The 7766-nt window shown below is 35.8% G+C and overlaps 1 protein-coding gene across 1 annotated transcript in view; it reads right to left on the reverse strand.

Annotated features, from left to right (window-relative positions):
• Window positions 1–7766, reverse strand: part of LOC105070491 (UPF0462 protein C4orf33 homolog) — a 47573-nt gene that overhangs the window by 39508 nt on the left and 299 nt on the right. The window lies entirely within an intron of this gene.

Below are 7766 nucleotides of genomic sequence, written 5' to 3' on the forward strand. Positions count from 1 at the left end.
AAAGAGAATTAATAACATGTTTGCAAAAATACTCATATACAAATGTTCATAGCACCTTTATGCAAAATAGCCAGCATCTGGAAGCAACTCAAATGTCTACCAATAGGTGAATCAATAAAGAAATTACAGTATATCCATACAATGGAATATTTCTGAGCAATAAAAAGGAACAAACTACGGACATGCAACAACACAGATATATTTCAAAAACATTGTGCCAGTGACAGACCCCAGACAGAAAAGATTGGAACTACAGTATATAATTATAATTATATGAAAGTTCTAGGAAAGGCAAAACTGTACGGAAAGAAAATAAACTAGTTGTTGCTTGCATATGAGGGTGGGAGCAGGGATTGGCTACAGACAGGCACAGGAGATGTTTTAAAGTAATCAAATTATACATTTTATTTTTTGTAAATTTTACCCAAATTATATTGTTTTTAAAAAGTAGAACCTGCCTTCTGTTTAGAGAACAGGTATGGGGTGAGGATACAAGGGAGCAGGGCAAGGGGAACAGCAGGGAGACTCGTTCTTTTCAAAGACTACAGTAATAATTCAGGGTTGCAAAATTGCAACAATCCAGGAAAGATGATAGTGGTTTGGGCTACAGTGGTAGTAATGAAGGTGTTAAGAAGTGGTGAATATGAAAATGAATATATGTATGTATATGCATGACTGGGACGTTGTGCTGTACACCAAAAATTGACACATTGTAATTGACTGTACCTCAATTAAAAAAAAAAAAAAGAAGTGGTGAGATTCTGGATATATTTCAAAAGAGGAGATGATTAGATTTGTCAATGAATTGGATTTGGGTCAAATGATAACTTTTCATCCTGAACTGCAGAAAGACTTGCCATTTAAGATAAGACAAATTTGGGGAGTATCAGGTATGGTGGCTAAAAAGAGTTTAGTTTTAGACATGCAAATATGAGATGCTCATTTGACAACTTAGTGGCAATATGAAGAGCTGTATACATTCATGCACACATTAGGAGGATGAAGATATACCTTTGGGAATCATTAGCACATATAATGTATTTTAAATCATGATACTGACTGAAGTGACCAAAGGAGAAAATATATAAAAAGAAAAGGTCTGAAGATTGAGCCTTGGCAAATTCCATTGTTAAAGTCTGAAAAGAGAAGGAACAAGCCAAGAAAAATTAGGAGGAGAACTGAGAAAGTGACATTCCCAAGATAAGTGAGGGATATCCAGGAGGGAACAATCAATGTTGTCAAATTCTGATATATAAGCAAGATGATGTCCAAAAAGATTATAACAACATAAGAGCAAATCATCTGAGATAACATTTCTTACCTCTCAGAATAGCTAAATCTTGAAAGCATGATAACATACTCTGGTAGAGAAGCTGTCTCATAACAGGAACTATCATACTTTAAAGGTGGAAATGCAAATTTCTCTATGGCACATGATTCTGTACTTTCTAGCAAAATTGTATATGGCATATGTGTTTGACCTTTGACTCAGAAAATACTATTCCTAGGATTATAGTCCAAAGATATTCTGGCAAAAATACAAGTCTTTATGAAGTAAATAGTTAAGCAGCAGAACAGCAATCTATTTCCTTCTTTTCTATGGGGATGGCCTAGGTAAAAAGAAAGTGACCCAGTCAAATCTCCTTGTAAACCAGATTATGACAAATCTGGTGAAATAATGATATTTGCTAGCAAGATATTCCTTGTCAATGGAATGCTTTTGGCAGGATATATTTGGTTGGCTTAAGATTGCTTATGATTAAAATAAAATCCTAGATTTGGATTTGTGGGGCATATGTCCCTGGAAAATGTCACATAAGAAATGTAAAAATCTGAATATAAAATGGAGATGTTTATTGACTAAAATATAGCCCCCTTTGGTGTTAAGTCCTGTAGCTGAAAACACAAGGCCTGTTGCCTCTGCCCTTTTCACAGGGGATATTGTCTAAGTCTACCCCTCACCCAGTTTTAATTAGCCGTGCTAAATGAGAACCTTTGGAATTGCCTAAATTCTCCGCAGTCATTAATACTAAGCAATACAGAATTCCAGGAGGGCAACAATAGATCACTGTTCAAATTAAGGAAAAGGTTAAGACGGGAGTTTTGATTCCCATTGACCCCCTTTTTAACAGTCCTAGCTACTATATAAGGCATAAGGTTCCTGAAGGTAGGCAACAGACTGTCAAGGATGAAACAAGGTGGTTCCTCTGATTGCTTCAGTTACACCTAATATGGTGAAAACTATGTAAGAAGTGCAACAGGCCAAAGGGGCCTGGGATGCCATTATGCATCTAACCTAATATCTAACGTAATGCCTTCTTATCAATCCTAAATTCACACTCTAGCTAGACACAGTTTGCATTTTTATGGAATGGAAATCAGTGTAAATTTACGGTATTGCCAGAGCCAGAGCAATACAGTAAATTCCCTGACATATTACCATAATCTAGTGAGTCAGGACTTGTACTAAAGAACCATAAAGAACAAGTTAACGCACTACATTGATGCTATTATGTTAATTGACTCCTCAGAGGAAAAAGGTCAAGAAGAATTAAGAACCATAGTCACCTTTATGACAAATAGAGGATGGCTGATAAATCCAGCTAAAATTCAAGTCCAGCCCAACATAAGAAATTCCTGGAGTAACCTGAGACATTCCTCAAACTGTGGGGAGTAAGTTACTGTCTCTAACAGACACTTTCAACAAGCAAGAAGAGCACAGCTAGGACTATTTGAGTTTTGGCAAAATCACATTGTTCCTGTTAGAATACTGTTAGCTCCTGTCACAAAGTCATCAAAAATAAATTTTATTTTAGGTGGGGTGGTAAGCATAAAAAAAAGATTTGCGGAGGATGGTGGCACAGGGAGCCCAACTATGACCTCGTGATCCAACTTCTCAGATTATATAATATTCACCTCCTAGAATATATGCAGATGTGAAGCCTTTGGGAGAAATTAAACAGGGCTACTCAGCAAAGACCTCTTGGGTTTGGACTTGAAAAATTACTGAGGCAGCTGCTCTTAATGAGCCCATTTGAAAGACAGATGCTAGTTTGTTTCTGGGTATTGGTCAAATGGCCACCCGGCTCCTACCACCACAGAAGGGTATCAAATAATTTTGAGGCTGGATATCAATCCTGCCTTGAATGACACCAGAGAGACATTGAACAGAGAAAAGGCAGCACAGCAAATCTCACTGACCAGGAGGAAATGCTACGTGGAAGAATACACAAGGTGGGAAGTTCAGGGGAAGTGTACTGAATATGAGAGCAAGTTGCTAACAGAGCCAGTGAGAGAGCCCTCCAAGGATCTCCCTTCCCCACAGTGCTCAGTGGTCCAAGTCCTGTGATTCTTTCCCAGCCAAGAAGCAGCTGCCTGGTTCACTAATGGGAGTTCCTGCCTTGAGGACCACATTACTGTTTGGAAATTGGCAGCTATGTGCCTTACTGATATAAATAACCTTGAGGGGAGGCAAGTCTGCAAATTTGGCAGAGTTGAGAGCTGCCAGTTTAGCAGCCGGAGAATTAGGCTTCTGATCTCAGAGGAGCATTTGGATATTCATAGACTCTGGGTTGTAGTCAACCACAAATGGGTCCTAGATCGTTAGGCAATGGAGGAATATCCTTACGTGGCACTCAATTAAGAAAACCCCTGTGGGAATTAAGAAGAATTAAAGTGGATCGTGTGGATGTTCACAAAAAAATCCAGTTCCCAGCTCAGAAAGGAGACTGGAATGCTAAGGCAGATGCCTTAATCAGATTCCTGAGCTAGCTACCTGGGTTCTTGCACTCAGCAGGTATGGAGGTTTGGATACCAAAGCAACCTATGTCTTACCTAGCACGGGTAAATGTTACATGACATCTGTAAAAACCTGTACCATAACACCTGGAATAAACCAAATGGGGCCCAGAATTTACTGAACAATGGACTCTAGTCACCACCCTTATAAAGGGGAATGTGGTATAGGAGAAGACATTTCTATTGAGAACAGAATGATCCCATAATATTAACAAATACACGATGTGTCAAATGTTACTTTAATCTCTCTTCTACAGCTATATGGTATAACAAAGAATTTGTAAATTTATTTATACAATTAAACAAAAAGGAAGATTTATGTAAACAATAATTTCCCAGGATAAGAAAATATTTAGGGAAGTTGAATTAAATCTCCCAACAGATATAACACTTATGGAAACCAATTGGCCGGAGAAGGCAATGTATTTGGCCTTAGAAAAATTATACACTCAAGTTAAATTCTTAATTCAGCACATTATTTTAAAAGTTCAAATAACTGTGGATAAACAAGGGGAAAAGAGTAACTGAATTGGTAAAAGACTTATGAAGCAGTATGGTCATTGTTAAGGTATTCTGTAGAGGGAATTCTTGCTCCTTATTAAAGCTGCTGGCTGAAATTTGTTTCTCTCTGATTACCAAGGGAACATACTCCAGGAAAGAAAAAAAGACAGGTGTCCCAGTCTTAATATTTCTGTAAACATGCTGATAACTGACTTCTTTAGGCTAAGGATATGTGCTATCAGGTGAGTCCTTATCTGTGGAATTCTCTTAGCAAGATTGTCCCTGGAATCTATGGATTTATAAGGCATGGCCAAGGGAGAAATGGCATATAAGGCCTTAACTAATCTAAATATAAAATGGGAATGGGCAACCCTTCTCTTACTATGTGAGATCAGCCACAAATCTCACTAAAAGACATCATCTATCACTGGCCAGAGAAAGTGTCTTACGCAGAAAGGAAACACCAAGATAGCCATATAGAATGAACTAGCTTTCTTTCTGACTTGCCTGAGCTTTTGGTTATTTATATCCTTGAAATTATTAGTAAGTCTAATTTGACAGTGAAATTTTCTGTTAGCTCCAGGATGCTAACATTTATATCTAAGATGGGAGGATATGACAATTTATACATATTTGCTTATATTAAAAAATGGAAGCATGAAGGGGGATGGTATAGCTCAGTGGTAGAGTGCACACTTAGCATGCACAAGGTCCTGGATTCAGTTCCCAGCAGCTCCATTACAAAAAAAAAAAAGTAAAATAAATAGATAAATCAAATTACCACCCCCAAAAAAGTTTAAAAAATAAATTATTTTTAAAAATGGAAGCATGAATTATAATTTTTTTAAATGGTTATCTATAGGGGTAGAGAGGTGATGGGTTGGAGGGAATCAGAATAGAGGCCAGAGTTCTCTGAGTATATCTTCATTTGTAGATTTGAATTTGAGACCTCTTAATATTTTAAATTATTAAAAAAAATTTTAATTCCCCCAAAGTAAAAGGGGAATTAAACCAATGAACTTAATTGTGTATTGACTTCAGTGCATATTGACTTCAGTGCATAATACATAGACAGAAACTACTTTCAAGTGACTTTAGAGACAGGAATTGGACTGTATATTTTTGGTGGGATATATGCTAAGGTCAAAATGAATAGGAAAAATAAAAATACCCTTTAAACTCTTTCTAGTAATCATATTCTTATTGATAGTGTTAATTTATTCAGTCTAGTGTGTGCATTGTAGGAAAAAAACAAATGAGATTATGTTGAAATCACTGAAAACCAATTTGGGCCCTATTAAAACAGAAACAGATGTAAAATGTATAAAATTAAGTAGGAAGTATCAATATGAAGTCATGATGCATTTTTTAAAAAGGACTAGGAAAAAATAATCAACCCGTTAGCAATAGGCACTCTTAGTATTCAAATAGTGGTCTTTAAAAATCATTTGCTACCAAGAGAAACCAAGATTTACTGGAGAAATGGCAAGCTCTATGTCTATAGCAGGCAATGTCCAAGATGAGCCCAGAACATCTTGTTATACCAGAAAGCAAATAAGCTACTAAAGACTACAAAGGTCATATCAAAAGACTTAGGAACAAACTTAAAGAGATTCCACTGGCCAAAGACAGAACACATTGACCACCAATGAGAAAACTGCAATGAATTGATATACATACAATATTTTTAAATCCATGAGCTCAGAAAGATATTTTTAAAAATATCACTGGTCATCTTTGGAGATTGCTGGAGAATCAAGTATTCAGAAAATAGTTAAATCAAAGGAAAAAAATCAAGCATTTATCTTGTAAAAACAGTGCTTCTTGGAATCTAAATAGTTGAACTGGGATAATTCAACAGCTAAGAAATATGGAAGTAAAGATAAAATTGGATTATCATTTATGGACTTAGGCAATGTTCATCAGTGGCTTCTAACATCACAAAATGGAGACAATCAGACATAATGCATCTCCTGATAGAAGAATCTTACAATACTGTCTATGAACTATTCTTACCAAAAATTGAACCTGGATGTAATCAAGTATCTAGATATAATTCACAGAAAATACAGGAGACAGATGGAAGCATGGGAATACAATTATCAAAATCCAGACTTCAGAGAATTGTAATTTTCATGAAATGAGTAACATATTTAGAATAGTGCCATAAATCACTGAGTATTTTCTCTTATGTTAGATTTTGTGGTTTGTCATTGTGAGGCTTATAAAACCCAGTCATTTCATATACAAAAAGGAAAGATGTCTTTGGATGAAGAAGACCTAAAAGATGGTAGAGCAAGAAAACCACATATAAATTGAGCTAGAAACCTGATGACACAGTAAAAATGTCAACCTCTACATCAAACTGCCAAGAAGTCTGCCATATCTCCTATTACCATTTAAGCTAGCTTGAGTTGAGCTAACTTTTACTTATAACTCAAAGCATACAGTAAAAAGGGACCACGTGCAATGAATATATGTAAAATCTGAGGCTCTATATCTTTGCAAGTGCTATCTACCTACCTACCTATCTCTTAAAATTTATAGAGTTGAAGAATAAAGTGGAAGACCATATTTCTTTCCTTAGTTTTTAAGCTGCATCAGAGACACATTTGAATATGAGGTTCCCCTCCAAATCTTTTTCAGTCACTAATCATTGAGAATCTTTTAGACATTAACTAGTTATGCAGAAGATAATATTGTGAAGAACCAAACTGTTTAAAGCCTGTGTTCTGTAAACACTCAAAACTGATGGATTTTGAACTTTTGTGACTAGATCTAAAATATGAACAAAACTCTTGAAACAATATATATACTTAGTGAATATGATATACTCTTTTATTTTCAATTCTAATTAATTATTTATGGTTACAACCTACTATTTGGATTCTATAATCTACTCCCTAGTGGGTTTGCAACTTGCAACTTGAAAAGTCACTGATATAAGTTAACCTACTTTATTGTTTTTGATAGAAGATAATCCTCTCAGAAAGGAAAACAGATACACTGTCACTGTTGCAAACAGTAAAATATTAAGAAGAGGAATGCAGATACTCACAACCTTGAGGTTTTCTGCACAAGCAGATTATAAGATCTTTTAGAACAAATTACTGCTAAATTTCTCCAGTTTCTGATACATGGAGATAAGTCTATTACAGTTATTGCCAAGTTGCTCAAGTTAGTGCAAGTTACTCAAGGGTGTGAAGTTTGGTTGCCAAAGTTTTCGTATCTTCTGAAGCTTATGACAAAAATGTGTTTTGATTTTTGACAAAAGCCAAGTTAGTAAAAGCATTTAGTATAGTTGCAGCCTGGGTTTTCTTCCTCTCTGATATTATATCACACTGTGGTTCATTCCCTACTCAGGATAAATCCTAAGAGATTTCCATTCAGATTAGCCACAAGTCCACCACCAAAGTACACCAGCTGTAATGACAATTTTCAGGTGTGACATTGCACTACTGCAATAA

Source organism: Camelus bactrianus, chromosome 2 (assembly GCF_048773025.1).
Source record: "Camelus bactrianus isolate YW-2024 breed Bactrian camel chromosome 2, ASM4877302v1, whole genome shotgun sequence".
Classification (NCBI taxonomy): Eukaryota; Metazoa; Chordata; class Mammalia; order Artiodactyla; family Camelidae; genus Camelus; species Camelus bactrianus.